The sequence below is a fragment of the Macrotis lagotis genome, chromosome X (assembly GCF_037893015.1).
Source record: "Macrotis lagotis isolate mMagLag1 chromosome X, bilby.v1.9.chrom.fasta, whole genome shotgun sequence".
Classification (NCBI taxonomy): domain Eukaryota; kingdom Metazoa; phylum Chordata; class Mammalia; order Peramelemorphia; family Peramelidae; genus Macrotis; species Macrotis lagotis.
In genome coordinates this window covers 404131355-404150610 of record NC_133666.1, presented here as the reverse complement: position 1 = coordinate 404150610, position 19256 = coordinate 404131355, and the positions used below count along the sequence as shown (strand labels likewise).

Sequence of the window (19256 nt, the reverse complement as noted above, 5' to 3'; positions counted from 1 at the left end):
ATAAAAAATTCAATAAAACATAACTCCCCTTATGATGTTAGGAAATAAATGAAACATTTTGAAGTTTGATTTTAGCTCTGGAAAATATTTCTGACCCTCTGATTCTAGGCCAGTCTTTTTTATGCTTCAAACAATCAGGTTGCATGATAGTCAATCAAGACTAAGTCAAAAGATTGCCAAGAAGCAGTGAAGGCCCATTTGAAATTAGATACCCTTAATTTCTTGTGGACCCAGACAACCCAGTCATGTGGTTTCCCCTAGTGAAATTTAGCAGCAAGAGAGTAGGAACAGCAAATGTCGATAGTGGGAATAACCTAATTCCAGGATTTGGTATGTAATGAATAAAATAAGAGATTTGAGGGTAAAAGATGATATAAAGCTGAATTGGTTAACCAAAGGATTGTCTGATTAAAAAGGGAGAAAAGTGAGACCAAAGCAAGGGTAATAATCTAGGACATTGGGAGGGGTAAAATGAATGAAGATCATGATAGGAACAGATAAGTTTCAGAGAAATAAAGCAAAGGGGGGGATGGAAAAATAAGCTGTTATGATCTGAAGAGGAATTTGAGAGTTCTGTAACAAAGATCAAGCAATTACTAGGCGTGGTTAATATTGATGGAGATTACTCTTATTGCCAGATCCTGGGAACTGAGGAAGTTTAAGAACTATTAGATCAGGGTGTATAAGAAAATAATTGTATGTATATTGAGGTTCCCAAATTATAAGTGTGGTTGTTGGAATAGATTTTTAAAATAGTATTTTATTTTTAATTATATGTAAAAATAATTTTAACATTCTTTTTTTAAATATTTAAGTTCCAAATTTTCTCCCTTCCTCATTCCTAAGAGAGTAAGCAATTTGATATAGTTATATATGTGTAATTATATAAAGTATATTTCCATATTAGTCATGTTGTAGAAGAAAAAAAACAGACCAAAAGGTAATAAAAACATGAAAAAACAAAGTGAAAATAGTAAATTTCAATCTGTATTCAGTGGAGTGGGATTGATTAATCAATCCATCAATAAATATTTATTAATATGTCAGGCTGTGTGTATGAAGTCAGGTGCTCAACAACTTGAAAAAAGAGGAAGAATCACCTGTGGACAAGATTATAGTAATCAAAATCTATAGACAGATGGAATGAATTTTCATAGTGAATATGTTGGTGGCAATGTGAGGAAAAGGAAATGGTAGCAAGCAGCAAGGTATAATTCCTCATGGACCAGTATATTATGGGCCCAAAAGAAGTTAATTCAATTCTAGATAATGTGACCAGTGACACAATATCTTTTAGGAGACTTGGATTTTCCTGAATGCAAAAATTTGGAAGGAATGTGATAGGAAGAGTTATAAAAATGAAAGACAATGTTAACAATAAAACATGGGTTGTAGAAGGTAGAATGAAAAGGAAGAACCAGAGAGAGGAGAAGGTCTGAAGTATATGAGGAAGAGGGGACAAGGGGTAACATTAGGTTAAAGGATTTTTCACAGAGCCAACCTTACATAAGTGATCATTAGAGAAACATCAAAAGATATGAATAAACAATTTATAAAAGATGATACACATAAACTATCATTGAAAAAAATTCAACCTCAAAGAATGAAGATTATTTGTGACTGAATAAATAACTCATATGTTGCTGATAGAATTGTAAATTTTTTTTTAAAGAAATTGTGAGAGGGCGGCTAGGTGGCATAGTGGATAAAGCACCAGCCTTGGAGTCAGGAGTACCTGGGTTCAAATCTAGTCTCAGACACTTAATAATTACCTAGCTGTGTGGCCTTGGGCAAGCCACTTAACCCCATTTGCCTTGCAAAAACCTAAAAAAAAAAAAAATTGTGAGTGGGAGAACTTTTTTTTTTACTACAATCTGAAGGACAAGATGGACAAAAATGATCATATACTTTAAACAAATAATATTCTTTTGGGAAATACACTTTTAAAGTGTTATCCAAAAGAGGTATCTATACACAACAGTATTATGTGTAATTACAAAGCACTATTTAAAAAACAACAATAACAACAACAACAACAACAACAACAAGATATCCAAAAGATAAAGAATGACTATCTAGCCCTGGAGTCAGGAAGACCTGAGCTGAAATTTAGCCTCAGACACTTAGCTGTGTGACCTTGGGAAAGTCACTCAACCCCATTGCCTTAAATAAATAAAATAAAATAAAAAGAATGGTTATATAATATGGCACAACAATTAACATATTGGAACACTACGATAATAATAATAACAATAATGGTAAATGAAGTTTTTTGGTAGTGGCAAAGAATTAGAAAATGAGGGGGTGTTCATCAATTGGGGAATGGTTGAACAAGTTATGGTATGTTAATGTTATAGAGTACCATTGTTTTGTAAGAAATCATGAGTGGTCAGACTTTAGAGAAGCATGGAAAGACTTGTATAAGATGATGCTGAGTGAAGTGAGCAGAACCAAGAGAACATTGTACATGTTAACAACATTATGAGATAATCAAATATGATGAATGCAGCTCCTCTCAGCAGTTCAGAGATCAAGGATAATCCTGAGAAACCTACAATGGACAATGCCATCCATATCCAGAATAAAAAAAAATGAAATCTGAATGCAGAGTAAAGCATATTGTTCACTTTTTTAAAGTTTCTTGTATGTTTTTCCATTCTTTCTCATGGTTTTTTCTTTTTCTTTAGTTCTAATTCCTCTATCACAACGTGACTAATATGGAAATATGATAAACATGATTATACATGTACAACTTTCACCAGATTATTTTGTCATCATAGGAAGATGGGAAGGGAGGGTGGTAGAAAAATATGGTAATCATAAATATGCATATGGATGAATGTTGAAAACCACTTATGCATTAATTGGAAAAATAAAATAAAATTTCAATTAAAAAATGATAAATGAGGGATACCAAGATTTGTATGAAGTGTTGATACTACTGTTGTTCAGTTGTTTCAATGGTGTCCAACTCTTCATGACCCAGTTTGGGGGTTTTCTTGGCAAAGATACTACAATGGTTTGCTACTTTCTTCTCCAGATCATTTTACAGATGAGGAAAATGAAATAAACAGGATTAAGTGATTTGTTGAGAGTTACATAGCTAGGATGTATCTGAGGTCAGATTTGAACTCAGAGAGATGATTCTTTCTGAATCCAGGCCCAGCACTCTATCGACTGTGCAACCTAAAACCCTTATACAAAGTAGTATGAGACAAAGAAAACAGAAGCAAGAACAGTAGACAGGCCATGGCTGTATTAAATTAATGTATACATAAATGTAGAGATGGATGAACAGAAAGTTGGGAGGGATATAGATGAAATAAACTAACAAGCTGTTATAGACACATTGTATGTAAAAGTTCTGTTAGTGAAAATAGTGATAAATGTATGTTTATTTTTCTTTTGTTATTGTTTAAAGTTAAATGTATAATCAATTATTTTGAAATAAAAAGAAAGATAAACCAAGAGCTGGGCTCAAGGCCCAGAATTTAACTTGATCAGTGGGACAATTTAGCAAGCAGGCTTCTGGCAGGGAGGGCTTCCATATGTACATCATAAAATAACTAAGTGAACACTGAAACTCCTTGCCTAGGATTGCAAGAACGAGACTAGATTCTGGTTAGTTGGCATATGATGGTGCTTTGTTCTTGTTGAAGAAATAGTTAAGTAGACAGTGGGGGTAGGGAGGTGGTAACACTAACCATGATGCCCTCCCAGAGAGTTTGAAGATCTGTCATCATGCACTGACAAGGCACAAGGAAATTAGCTTTAGGAAACTGGCCAAGCCTACAGGTGTTTATGGTATGTTGTGAGATACAAAGAATGAAAGATTTTATCTAGTGACAGACAGCAAGCTCACATTTGCCAAGTCTGTTTGGGGAGGTCTTTCAGTTTCGGGTTTGACTCTATCCTTTGGTTTGGGACAATTTGTTCTTTCTCAGTCTCACATGAAGTGAGGAGAAGACTGTTTCAGTTTTGCTCACCAGTATTTCCAACATACAAATGATAAGAGACTGTGACTAACCCACTTCAATAGATAAGTGTCCAAGGTTTTGGTTAAGATTCTATGATAAAAGAAAATATTTGCAGTTTATCCCTTTTGTGCATTAAATAATATGGGTCAATTACTCAACACACAATAAGCTCAGATGGTCATAGTATTCCATGGGAGACAGGGGAAAGGGTGGAGAATTACAGAAAAATGCAAGTTGTTGCCAAAGGGAAGGAATCCCAAAATGTATAATTTTCTCAAGATAACTTATCCTCCCAAAGTTTTTCTTTAGCTGGAAGATAAAAGTTGTTTCATTTTGATATACCATCAAGTTAAAGGCCTATATATGTTGATGCTGTCAAATCTTCCTTCGAGGTGATAAATGCAACATATTTCCAGTTTGGAAATATATCCCTGCTGAAAGAAAAACAAAATAACCAAAACAACTATGATGATTTGACAGTTGGATTTGCCTCTGATTGTGACTCACATTACCAATGTCTTATTATCTAGAGAACATTTCTTTGAACATTTTTGGTGTGTTACCTGTCTGAAAACTCTTCAGTATTCAAATTAACTTTGATCTCTTCCATGTGGATGTTCCTTCAAACAGTGTGGATCACAATGCATCTGAGCCTGCCTGGACTAGGATATTTATACCCTCCCTTAAATTCACCACTGAAGTTCTTACAGTCTTGTGAACCTTCCTTGTTTTCTCTGGACCTGTGTAGGATACTAGAACCCTCCTTACTTTCCTGGCTTATCTTATTTTTCTATCATATAATTCTTTGATTAAAAAAAATTTTTTTAAGGGCAGCTAGGTGCCATAGGACCTGAGTTCAAATCCCATGCACTTAACCCCAATTGCCTTGCAAAACTTAATTAATTAAAGCATCTTTTTTTTCTGGTTCTGTTGAGTTTCTCATTTGCCCGTTGATATATACCATGTGCATCTTTGTTGTCCTTTGAATTCTGCACCTTTTTAATTCTTCAGAGATTAGAATATTCCCTGATTCATAATTATATATAAAACTATTAGTGAACTATTAAGATGATGAAGACAGACCTACATTTGTATGGAATTAATAATTTTTTAAAGCAAGTTTTATTATTTTTCAATTTGCAATCTTCTATCTTTTTTCTCCCTACCTCCCCAGAAGAAAAAGGACAGAAAAACAAATTTCTTGTAATTAATATAAATAAATAGTCAAGCAAAACAAATCTCCAAAATTAGCCATGTTCAAATATGGATGCCTATCTATGCACATATGGTTTCTCTTTCAGGAGATGAGCAGCATTCTAAATCATTAGTCCTCTGGAACCAATGTGTGGATCAGAGTTTTTGCATCATTCAAAATTGTTCATTTTTACAATATTTTTGGTTAGTATAAATTATTCTCCTGATTCTCACTTCATTCTCCAACAGTTCAAAATGAGGTTCCCCTAACCTCTTCTTTATTTGGTTAGGCTTCTAATTGTATACTATGATTATGTGAAATAATAACATGTTCCCTCTTCCTTTTTCTTCCCTCACCCTCTTCCCCTACTTCCCCTTTCTTCTTTTAACTTTTAACATAATATAACAAAAACCACTTCTAGGTCCCTTAATTTATTTGATTCCTTGATGTCTAGATAATTCCTTCCCTCCCCATTAGAACTTAATTACCTCATCCCTGTAAAGTCTCTGATTTCTAGTTTGTTTTTAACTTTTTTGTGCTTTTCTCACTTCCATGTTTATATTTCAAAGTCTCTACTCAGCTTGACCCTTTTCCTCAGGAATGTTTATGTCCTCTAATTTTTATTTAATTAAAATTCCATTATTTCCCTGTATGATTACAGTGTTTTGGTGGGTAAAATTTTTGCTGTTGTTGTTGTTGTAAGCCTATTTTTTTTAAATTTTGAAATATCATATTATAAGCTTTCTTCAAAATCTAAGTCTAGTCTGACAATCAGTAAACAAAGAGCCTCTGTCAAGTTCTGTGTTAAGCACTCAGGATATAAAGAAAGGCAAAAAGCCTTAACTCTCAAGGATCTCAGAATCTAACAAGGGAGACAAATTCAAACAAATGTGTGCAAAAAAAAATCTATAGACAGGAGAAACAAGAATTAATCAACGGAGGGAAAGTACTAGAAGAAAAAAAGATTGTTGGGAAAGGCTACCCACAGAAGGTAGGATTTATGTTGGGACTTAAGGGAAGTCAAAGAATCCTAAAGAGCTTGGAACATCAAATATAGGAATTGTTTTTGATCCTGAAGGTGATGGATAGCCACTGGAGTTGAAGTAGGAGAGGGATTGGACATGGAGGATTGGCACTTTGGAAAATTTACTTTAATTCCTGAGTGGAGGATGGATTAGAGTGGAGAAACTTGTGGCAGGCAGGTCAGCCACAAAGGCTTTTACAATAGTCCAGATATGAGGTAATGATAGACTGTCTCAGAGTGGTGGCATAATCAAAGGAAATAATGAGGTAGATTTTGAGAGATGTATAAAGATGAAATCAGCAGGCCTTGCCAACAGATTTGATATGGGGGAGGTATTGAAAATAATACCACTTGGGCTGAGAACCTGGAGGACTGGGAAGATGATGGTGCCCTTAACCATAATAGGGAAGTTTTTAAGGGGAGGGGTTTGAAGGGAAAGATAATGAATCCAGTTTTGGATAATGAATCCAGTTTTGGATATGTTGAGTATTAGATGCCTACAGGAGTAAGTCTATATCTAAGAGAGAATAAAGTTTTGTGAGGAAACAAAAATTATAGCAGAGGAACCTTGACTTATATAGCCCTCTTCCAAACAAGACAGTGGTCCTTCCATGAAGACAGTCTACCAGAATAATCTAGGGAGGATTCATAGTGAGGAACTCATGGATCCTTGCAGTTAACTTGTTTCAATTCTTTAATACCTCCATAATCTTACTAATTTGAGCATTCCCTCCATTGACTCAGATGGTAATCCATCTACATGTTCTGAGATAGTATAATTCTTGTCTATGTTTTCGCATATATCCCCAACAAAGGAACTAATAATAATAAAATAAGAATTGCTTTGTGGTTTTAAAAGTATTTTCCATGTCTTTGGTTCATTTGACTCTCACAATAACCTTGATTGTCCTTCCTTTTTATAGATAAGGAAATTAAATCTGAAAGATGTTAAATGACTTAAATGTAAATGCCTGAGGCAGGATTTGAACACAGACTTTCTTGACTCTCCAAATATCACCTTTCATACACCACACTAAGGACTGACTTCTAGATTGGTTTGTGCTTCTGTTTTTAACATCTTGTGGATACCTCCACAGCATTTGGGATATCCTCCCTCCTGTTTCAGGGCCAATCTACCTCCTTTTCTGATCATGTATTTGGTAGAGGGGTAGATAAAGCATGGAATTTAGAGTCAAAAAGACCTACATTCAAAATTTTATAGTTCCACAGCTCAGGCATCTTCATTAGTGCAAATTCTCAACCTGTTTATGGCTCCTAAAATTGATGGATAACTTATTTTGATGTGTTTATATTTAACAGTTGTTCTTTCTCAGACTTTTTTTTTAATTTTTGGATTTTTGCAAGGCAATGGGGTTAAGTGGCTTGCCAAAGATCACACAGCTAAGTATTAACTGTCTGAGACCAGACTTCAACTTAGGTCCTTCTGACTCAAGGACTGATGCTCTATCTACTCTTTAGAGTCATAGGAAGATTGTATTTGGCTTGAATCTTGAAGAATACAGTGCAAATGAACACAGGTTGATGGGTCATAACTGTTCCCACTCTTCCCAAGTACATCTTAGTATTATTTAATTGATTAGTCCATGTCTGACTTTTCAAGACCCCATTTGGAGTTTACTTGGCAAAAGTAAGGTTTTGGTATTGGTCATGACTTTCTCTAGCTCATTTTACAGATGAGGAAATTGAGGAAAAACAGGGTTAAGTGACTTGCCAGGGTTACAAAGCTAGTATCTGAGGCAATATTTGAACAGGTCCTACTGATTCCAGTCCTGTGTTCCACTGAATAAATGCTTATTGACTAATTGATAGATTACTGATGCTCTTCCTTCTAGAGACAACCTATTAAGCATCCTAGCTTTTTAGATGTGATTCTGCTTTTAAATTTATCAGAAAGAAATTATACAACTTCTCTAAGTCACTCACCCCATCAGGACATTCTTTCTTAAAATAAATTAAATCCATTCCTTCTATAGCATCAAAATCCACTTCTGTTCTTAGCAGAAGACAGCTGATGACTAGTCTCTTTAAAACCTTCTTTCACTGAATTGAAGATTATTACTGGACCTCCCCCCACCCTTGACTTTCTCTTCTCTAAATCAAATAATCTCAGTTCCTTTCATCTTTACTCAGAGGTAACATTTTCCAACCCATTAATTCTCTTGGCAGCTCTCCTTTGACACTTTTTATTGTTTCTTCACATCCCCCTTAAGTTGTACTTCATAGAAGAGACCATGTTAAGGATGTAACCACAGCCTTGTATGAATAACAGACATTCCATACCTCTCATCTTAATTCCCAAGCCTACCAGGGTATGCTGGAACCCTGTGTTAGACTGAGGAAACTTTGCACAGTCTAGTCTATGTGCCTGTCCATCCCAAACTAGTCTCCTGTTTGTTCCTATCCCAATTACAATGAAGGTGGACTGGAAAAGACTTGGGAGAAATTAACCTGGAATTAGCTGAAAAGATAAATCTAACAATCACAGGAGGTCAAAGGGTCTCCAGGAGACAAATGAGATCATTGAAACTCCCTAAAAATCAGAGGAGATTCAGTCCAATCCAGCAAGGACAAAGCAGAACCAAAATAATGCAGAAGATAGTCTCCCAGCCAGGAAAATCTGTGTTAAAATCCCATCTCTGACACATAATGGCAGTGGGACTTCTTGGGTGAGTCTGGTAGTCTCCCAAAGGCCAGAGGCTACGTTCTGAATTGCTAGTTTCCTCCCCTGTGAGTGACCTATACCAAGAAGTTCAAAGGTCCCATCCTTATTCCCTGGAGAGTGTGTGTGTGTGTGTGTGTGTGTGATTTTAAGAGATCCAGAGTTTCCAAGTCCTCACTTAGTATAGGAGATATCCTCTTTACTTCCACTACTACACTTTTTGGAGAAAATAACTGCTTGGCTAGAGGACAAGCCCAATCCATGAACCCAGAGGGAATTGTTTACACAGTACAGAATGATAAAATGCCTATCCAACAGCCCTGTAAATCTCATAATTTTTAGAAGTTTGTCTCAACTTGTCATAGTATCGCATTAGTCATAAGTTACTATATCCTGTTTTAAGACTATTAGTGAATGCTAGATGCCTCACATTCAGGGTCAACTCCAGTAGTCCTGATTCATATCTGGCCACTGGATCCAGATGACTCCAGAGAAGAAAATGAGGCTGGTGACTTAGCATAGCACCCCCCTCATTCAAATACAATTCCCTTGCTTCTCATGGCATCACCTCCCTGATGTCATGATCTTCAAGAACAAAGGACAAACATCATCATCTTCTCTCCTTTGAACAGACCCTATTCATGAACCAAAACCTACACTTTAAGTAATTTTCCTCTGGGCCTGTGTGGGAGTGGTAAAGAGCTTGATCCTTCCTTTAGGTGGTTAGAACCCTCTAAAACTAAATATGATCCATGCATGCATAGATCCAGAGCTGAGAAGGGTCCCTCAGTGGAGAGAAAAGAAATGTTCCAAGACACTGGGATAGCCGGCATTCATATTGTTATGATATACTTTACAGAAAGATAATTTCATCACCATTTGATAGCTCCCATGATCAACTGATATGCCAGAAGGAGCACTGAGAATTCTTGAAGTTTTCAGTGACTTATTAGCTCATACTAGTATGCCAGATGAGGCAAATAGTAGATATTTTCACTTCAGTCAAAATCTGCCCTGTCATTTTAATCTTATTTGAAAATGCCACAATGTCAGTTTATTACTGAACTTATTTATTTCAAGGATCTGTGGTTTCACCAGTTCCTCACTTAGGCAAATCATAGCCTCTGTGTCTTAGTAGCCAATCTAAAGGGATTTCCATGCCCAAAAAACTCATCACCCCAAGGTCAAGTTGGTGATCTGCATCTCTGAATTTCTCTAGGCCAATCTTCAGAAAACAGTCCATCAGCAGGTCTCCATTCAGATCCTTTCTAGTCAGGTAGGACCTGCCCTCTACCATTAAAGACCCTTGAAAAACCAAGATCAACTCCAGATCACGATGAGTTAGTAGAAGAAAATTTTAATGGAGATTGCTACTGAACATACTGGGAAAATTGCTTCATCAGCTTTCCTCCACATGGGTTATGGATTCAGTCATGTCAACAGCTACCTCCTGGTTCATCTCAGAAGGTGAACTCTGATGGAAAGTCAGAGGAGAACTGAATGGCAGGCAGCAGAGATGCAGAACTGAATGGGGCTTCCACTTTATCTTTACATTTAAGTTACACTTAAGAATGTGTTACCTCTTTGTGGAGAAGTTTATATGATTATGGGATGCCAAGAATGACATCAACATCTATTAAAACCTAATGTTTCACCTTTGCAATTATAAACATTAACATTGCTTAGTTTCCAGATATAAACTCCGAGTCATTCTTAGGTTGAATGTGTTTTTTTTTTCCTAGGAAAGTTGGTGTTTCTGTAATGAAATTTACCTAATTAATCTTTTTAAAGAGGAAAGGAATTCAGAGATGACTGTTAACAAAATCTCCAGTTTTTCTCATGTAAGCAGTGTGCCAGCACTGTCTACGTTCATTTTGGTAGAGACTACACATTCCAAATAAATCTTGGCTAAGCTTTATAGACCATTTCTCTGCATGGTTGGGCTTGCTAACAGCATAAGCCAGTCATATAAAAACTTCCCTAGAGGCCTTGAGTACACACTACCCTCCCTTCCCAAATTCTATGGTTCATCCATTCTGGTCTACCTGCTTTTCCTCACAGATGACACCCCTTGCCTTGGCACTGGCTTTCCCCTCAGTCTGAAATACATTCCCTCCTCCTCTCTGCCTCTTGGAATTCCTGGTTTCCTTCAATTTATGGCTCAAGTTCCACCTTCTACATGAGAACCCTTCTGCTCCTCCCAAATAACTAGAACCTTCCTTTTCCAAAATTACTTTGTAGTCTTTTTATATATATATTTATACATTTTGTATATATGTTGTATATTGAATGTATTATGTACATGCTATCTTCTCCATTCAAATGTAAATTCCTTGAGGGTAGATTATTTTATTTTGTCTTTGCAACCTGAATTTTAGCACATTACATAGTAGGAGAGTCATAAATGTCTTTTGACAAATTGCTTATAATCACCTTTGACCACAGACACCAATCAGGAGAATCAGGAACCAGTAAATGTGGAGAACACACTAACCATACCTCTTTGAGCTCCTACAATGACTTTCTTTTCAAGCTCTCCATTAGAAAGTTCTCCTGCTTATTATGGCAATTTCCACCCTGGATGTCAAAGTTTTTGCTTACACCAGCTGACATTATAATGCTCAGGACTAAAGAATGACATTCATATAGTAGATTTGGAGAGTTATTTGATGGTTTGGGCCCCTCCTCCATCTGATTAGAGAGGGTAGAGGGTGGACAGAGGACAGATCCTGCCAGATTATCTATTTAAGGAGGGGCTCTAGAGCAGTCATTTCTCACCAACCTGGAAGATTTCAACATGAGGGTCCAGGGGCCCTCCTTTCCCATCTCTGCTTTTTTAAAAGGGGTAGGAAACATCCAGTGTGCAAGCCCTTTGATCTGGTATTGCTACAGAAACTGTGAGACTCAAAATCCAATAAATCTAGGGGGTGAATTAAAATAAATATTTGGCCAAATATAGCAGATGAATGATGTTATAAATAGAAAAAAAAGGTTCCCCACTCCTGATTTACAGGCTCTTTTTATGTGTTATCTTCTCTCATTAGATTGTGAAGTTTTTCAGAGTAGAAAGTGTCCTCTGCTTTGTTTTTTCTTCTCTTTTGTTGCTTTTGTTTTTTGGCATAACTACAACAATCACAGTGTCTAGCACACAGACACTTGATTGTTGTTGTTGTTATTAGTATTTGTTTTTTATTTTCAAAGAGGACCAATGACATCATGGGATGATGTCTTGACTCCAAGGGTGAAGTGTATTTAAGCATGGCAGAGCTACACAAAGTCAACAACTCTCTTCCAGAGTCATCAAAGTCCAGTGACAGAACAAAAGATATAATGATTGGTCATGGTCTGGATATAGTGGATGATCTTGGCATCTTCACTAGAACTGCAGTGACTACATCCGGACCATTGGAACAAATTGTTCTCAACTGCCCATTTTGCCAGAGGAATTTCACATATTTGAGGTAGGTTACCTTCAACCTAATTTAGCCTGGCAGCCAAGACAGCTTCCAGGGAGAGAGACTGCTGTGCATGCTACAGTTTCTTGGAGTCACAGATGAGACTGAGTCACAGATGAGAGAGTTGGGTGAAAAGTAGACACCAAAAATGGATGAGTGGCCCTGAAAAGGACTCAGCAAATCTTCACACTAGAGTTGTTGGTCCTCCTGGAACACTCAATAAATGCTGACCTCTTCTATATGTGGGAAAGGACACATCTAGAAAAAAATAAATACAAAATGTGTTCTATTTCATTTTGATGGATTTTGGTTCAATCCCCTCAGTCAGGACCTCTTTCTACCTGGTGAATAGGCTTGACCTAGTTAGACTTATACCAGCTAACTTGCCTCTTTACAACCTGTGTTATGGGGACGTCAGAGAAAGAAAGTGACAGTTATAAAAGTGTGGAGAAAAGCTTCAATTCGCTAGTGCCAGTTCCTTACTCTCCACAAAAGTGGGTGTTTGCACAGCAGGAAGGGCAATGACATAGATATGGAAGCAAGAAAGGAAGCAGATATGGCTGTTTGCAATATTGGACCCCTAAAGAAATAACCTGTGGACAGAACATTTAGGTGAGAGGAAATTCAGACTCAGTCACACAAGTGAAAGGAGTAAGGCATAGAACTTTATAGGACCAAGGTGTGGGACACAACTGCTGCTCTGTAATGGATGGTACAATCTGGGTGTCTGCATTTATGTTTGTGTATTCTATAGGCCTTGAGAACTGTGGAAGATGACAGTGTGTTAGGACCTAGAAAAGCTCAGAGCTCCAGAAAAGCCTTAATAATGCATTAGGGGGAAAAAAATGAGAACAAAAGAGAAGAGCTATAAGATCCTCTTATCTATTCAAGAACTACACAGAAAGTCTTCTCAAATCCTACAGAACTCTGAGAGGAGACACACATAGTGGAAAGCAAAATGCAGACCCAGGGCAGGGATCAGTGCCAAATTAGCACAATGTTCTGTCAGTGACCTGTGACCAGGCAGGATGGAGGGAGGCACAGGAGACTGAGCCACACCTTGCCCAGCAAGGTAATCCAAAACTCTGTATTTTGCCCTTCTAGAAATCTGCATTTTCTTGATCCCTCAATCTCTTCCAAGGCCATCACTCCTATACTGACTATACTCTTCTCCTTTCCTAATCCTGATGAAGCAGTTTAGCTCTATACTGTCTTTTTTTCCTTGTCTCTAATCCTATCTCAGAATCTTGCCATGCCAAATCTCAGACCTGCATTACTCCAATCATTTGCTGCTGGAATGAAACTGGAGAAATTTACAAGATCATGTTTTCTGGATCTACCACAAATTTATTTGCATAATCTCAGTTGGGCCTTCACTGTGGCAAGGCAATCCTACACACCTCCTTAACATACTTTCCTATTCATCATCTTTTCATCTCTCCTCAAACTTACTCATGGCTCCCCTTCTTTCTACCCTCTCAGATAAAAACCTTACCTCATGAATTTAGCTGAAAAAAAAAAGTGAGATCATTCTTCAAGAGCACCCTCTTCTCCCTTCCACCTCATCTCACTTCAATCAGATCCCTTCTTGCACTATCTCCTCTACTTCTGTCTCATACAAAGAGGTGGCCATTTTTTTTACAAGGCAAATTCTTCCACATGCACTTCTCGACAAATTGCCTACTGTATCTAACTACCTCATTTGTTTGCAGTCACTCTCTACTACCCATTTCCCTACTACCTACAAACATGCCCTCATCCTCAAAAAACCCTCCCTCAATCTTTCCATACTTCCTCACTATAGTCCTATATCTCACCTTTCTTTTGTGGCTAAACTCTTCAAAAAGACTGTCTATAATTGGTGCTTTCACTGCTTTCCTCTTTTTCTTAATTCTCTACATTCTGGCTTCCAGTCTCATCATTCAACTGAAATTATTCTTTCCCAAAATTACTAGTGATCTTTAAATAGAAAAATCTAATTTTTTTCTGAATCCTCATTCTTGAAATCCTTTGACATTGTCATCCTTGATTCTCTCTTTCATCTAGGTTTTTGTAGCACTGCTCTCTCCTGCTTTTCTTCTTCTCAGACTGCTCCTTTTCAGTCTCCTTTGCTGGATTTTCATACAGAACATGTCCACTAATTAAATGTATGCCCACTAAACAGATCTTTTGGAATCTATCAGATTCTAAAATATATCTCGTGTGGCCTTAGGCAAGCCACTTAACCCCATTGCCTGGCAAAAACTATAAAAATAAATAAAAATAAAATATATCTCTCCTTTATACAATATTTCAATTGGTTAATCTCATCAGCTAGCTCAAATTCAATTATCATCTCTATACAGATGCTTCAGATCTACTTATCTGGACACAAAATTCCAATTACTGAGCAGACATCTTGAACTAAATGTCATATAGACACCTTAAACTCAACATTTCCAAAACTGAACGCATGTTTCTCCTTCTTCCTAAATTAATTATTACTGTTGAGTGAAGCACCATCCTCCCAGTCACTCAACTCATCCTCAATGCCTCATTTTCTCTCTTGCTCTCCCCTCCCCATGTGTAGGCTGTTGCTATAAGCATGAATGGGATTAACTCACTCATAAAATACAAAAAAACATAGTAAAATAGAATAGAAATCACGATCCAACATATGGTTACAAGAAATACATTTATTTACATGTAAAATTAGGGGTTCGAACAAAATACATCAGGTGAACATAAATATAAGCACACACACACATCCCCCAAATTGTGTAGCATCTAAATGCTACAAAAGAAAATGCTACACAAAATCTTTTAAAGAAAAGATTTATCAAATTTCAGAGAGAAATATTAAAACTAAATAGAGGGGCATCTAAGTGGTGCAGGGGCGCAGTGAATAGATCACCAGCCTTGGAGTCCAGGACCTGGGCCAAGGAGATATAGACCCAGAACAAATTGAAAACTGAATAACCTCATTTTAAAAAATGAGTGGACCAAAAATCAAATTATAGAAAGAATTAACCATTTTATCCTAGATAATGATAATAATGAAACAACATACCAAAACCTATGGGATTCATTCAAAAAGACTCTCAGGGGATATATTATAGCTCTAAATGCTTTCATGAATAAATTGGAGAAAGAGGAAATCAATGAACTGAACATGCAACTAAAAAAATTAGAGAAAGAACAAATCAAAAATCCCCAATTAAATACCAAATTAGAAATTCTAAAAATTAAAGGAGAAATTAATAAAAGCAAAAGCAAAAAAACTATCGAATTAATAAATAAAACCAAAAGTTGGTATTATGAAAAAAGCAATAAAAATTGATAAAACGCTGGTCAATTTGATTTAAAAAAAGAAAGAAGAAAACCAAATTGCTAGTATCATAAATGAAAAAGGTAAACTCACCACCAATGAGGAGGAAATTAAAGTAATAATTCAAAATTATTTTGCCCAACTCTATGCCAATAAATTTGATAATCTAAGTGAAATGGATGGATATTTACAAAAATATAAGTTTCCCAGGTTAAATGAAGAAGAGATTAAACACCTAAACAACCCTATCTCAGAAAAAGAAATTCAACAAGCCATCATTGAACTCCCTAAGAAAAAATCTCCAGGACTATGCCCAAAGGGCAACAAAAATGTGCATACCCTTTGACCCAGCAATACCACTACTGGGTCTATACCCTGAAGAGATGATGAAAAGGGTAAAAACATTACCTGTACAAAAATATTTATAGCAGCCCTGTTTGTGGTGGCAAAGAATTGGAAATCAAGTAAATGTCCTTCAATTGGGGAATGATTTGGCAAACTATGGTATTGTTCTATTAGAAACCAGGAGGAATGGGATTTCAGGGAAGCCTGGGGGGATTTGCATGAACTGGTGCTGAGTGAGATGAGCAGAACCAGAAAAACACTGTATACCCTAACAGCAACATGGGAGTAATGTTCAACCTGGAAGGACTCGCTCATTCCATCAGTGCAACAATTGGGAACAATTTTGGGCTGTCTGCAAAGGAGAGTGCCAGCCGTATCCAGATAAGGAGCTGTGGAGTTGGAACAAAGTTCAAGGACTATTCCCTTTAATTTAGAAAAAAACAGATATCTTATTGTCTGATCTTGTCACCTCTTAGACTTCTCTTCTCTTCTTTAAGGATATGATTTCTCTCTCATCACACCCAATTTGGATCAAGGTACAACATGGAAACAAAGTAAAGACTGACAGAGTGCTTTCTGGGGGGGGGGGGGGGAAGCAAGATGGGGGGAAAATTGTAAAACTTAATATCTTTAATAAAAAGTAATTAAAAAAAAGAAAAAATCTCCAGGGCCTGATGAATTCACAAGTGAATTCTACCAAACATTTAAGGAACAATTGGTTCCAATTCTATATAAACTCTTTGGAAAAATAGGGAAAGATAGAACTCTGCCTAACTCTTTCTACAAAACCAATATGGTGCTGTTACCTAAACCAGGAAGAGTTAAAACAGAGAAATAAAATTATAGACCTATTTCCCTAATGAATATAGATGCAAAAATCTTGAATAAAATTTTAGCAAAATGATTACGAGTTATCACTAGGATAATACATTATGATCAAGTAGGATTTATTCCTGGAATGCAGGGTTGGTTCAATATTAGAAAAACTGCTAGTATACTCAATTATATCAACAACAAACCTATCAGAAATCATATGATCATATCAATAGATGCTAAAAAAGCTTTTGACAAAATACAGCATCCATTCCTATTAAAAACACCAGAGAGTGTAGGAATAAATGGACTGTTCCTTAAAATAATTAGCAGGATCTATCTGAAACCATCAACAAGCATTATATTCAATGGGGAGAGGCTAGAGGCATTCCCAATAAGATCAGGGGTGAAACATGGGTGCCCATTATCACCACTACTATTCAATATTGTATTAGAAATGTTACCATCAGCAATTAGAGAAGAAAAAGAAATTGAAGGAATTAGAATTGGGAAGGAAGAGACAAAACTCTCACTATTTGCAGATGACATGATTGTCTACCTAGAGAATCCCAAGAAATAATCCAAAAAAGACTATTGGAAACAATTAGCAATTTTAGCAAAGTTGCAGGTTATAAAATAAACCCTCATAAATCCTTAACCTTTCTATATATGTCTAGCAAGATACAGCAGGAAGAGCTAGAAAGAGAAATCCCATTTAAAGTAACCTCAGACAATATAAAATACTTGGGAATCTATTTGCCAAGACAGACTCAGAATGTTTTTGAAAACAATTATAAAACACTTCTCACACAAATTATATCAGACTTAAATAACTGGGCAAATATCAACTGCTCATGGATAGGGAGAGCTAATATAATAAAAATGACAATTCTACCAAACTAAACCATCTGTTTAGTATCCTACCAATCAAAATTCCAAAAAAAATACTTTAATGAGTTAGAAAAACTTGTAAGTAAATTCATATGGAGAAATAAAAAGTCAAGAATTTCCAGGAGCTTAATGAAAAAAGTGCAAAAGAAGGTGGCTTGACCCTACCTGATCTAAAATTATATTATAAAGCATCAGTCATCAAAATTGTTTGGTATTGGCTAAGAAATAGAGTGGTGGACCAGTGGAATAAACTAGGTGTAAAAGCAGGAGATGATTATAGTAATCTGCTGTTTGATAAACCCAAAGAGTCCAGCCATTGGGATAAAAACTCCCTCTTTGATAAAAACTGCTGGGATAATTGGAAGTTAGTATGGAAGAAACTTAGATTAGACCAACACCTCACACCCTTTACCAAGATAAGATCCAAATGGTTACAGGACCTAGACATAAAAAACAATACTATAAGCAAATTAGAAGATCAAGGACTAGTTTACCTGTCAGATCTATGGAAACGGGAGCAGTTTATGACTAAGGAAGAGTTGGAGAACATCACCAAAAACCAATTAAATGATTTCAATTACATTAAATTAAAAAGCTTTTGCACAGATAAAACCACTGTAACCAAGATCAAAAGAAATGTAGTAAATTGGGAAACAATCTTTACAACTAATGATTCTGACAGGACTCATTTCTAAAATATACAGAGAACTGAGTCATATTTTTTTTTTTGCCGTAGATGATAGACTTTATTGGACTCACACCAGCAGTCCGTGCTTCTTCAGCACCTTTGTGTATTTATGGATTTTGCCTTCCACATTCTTCTCAGCTTGCTTGCGCAGTTTCGTGAGCTTCTTTTTCTTTCTATAATGAAGCTTGGCTTTCTCTGTCCTCTTCTCTTCCAATGTAGCAGTCACTGCCTGGTACTTCCAACCAACCTCATGGGCCAGACGCCCCAGATAAGCAAATTTTCTGGTGGGCTTCAGCCTGACCACCTTGAGAGCAGCTGGGACAACCATGCGTTTCTGCTTGTCGTAAGGTGGGGGGATGCCATTGAACACCTTCAGGCGCTCCAGGGCAGCTTGCCCTCACTTGGTCTTGTGGGGGAGCATGCCTCTCACGGTCCTCCAGAAAATGCGGCTGGGGGCTCGGAAGTGGTAAGGGCCTCTGGAGGGGTTTGTGTTCATCCGCTTTCAGAGGAAGGCCAGGTATTTCAGCTTGTTCCTGTAGAAGTTGCCCGAGATGTTGATGCCCTCGCAGTGCACTACGACCACCTTCCTCCCCAGCAGCACCTGCTTGGCCACGATGGCCACCAGGCGGCCCAGGAGGTGGCCCCGTCCATGGATCACCAGGACCTGACCATCTGCCATGGCCGATGCCGCCCTGGAAAAAAAGTGAGTCATATTTTTAAAACAAAAAGCCATTCTCCAATTGACAAATGGTCAAAGGATATGCAAAGGCAATTTACAGATGAGGAGATCAAAGCAATCCATAGCCATATGAAAAAATGCTCTAAATCATTAATTATTAGAGAAATGCAAATTAAAGTTTCTCTGAGGTACCACCTCGCAT

General features: G+C 36.9%; 1 pseudogene; it reads right to left on the bottom strand.

Moving 5' to 3' along the window:
- Positions 1 to 18405: 18405 nt before the first annotated feature.
- On the bottom strand, positions 18406 to 19054 carry LOC141498531 (large ribosomal subunit protein uL13-like; annotated as a pseudogene).
- Between the last annotated feature and the right edge of the window lie 202 nt (positions 19055 to 19256).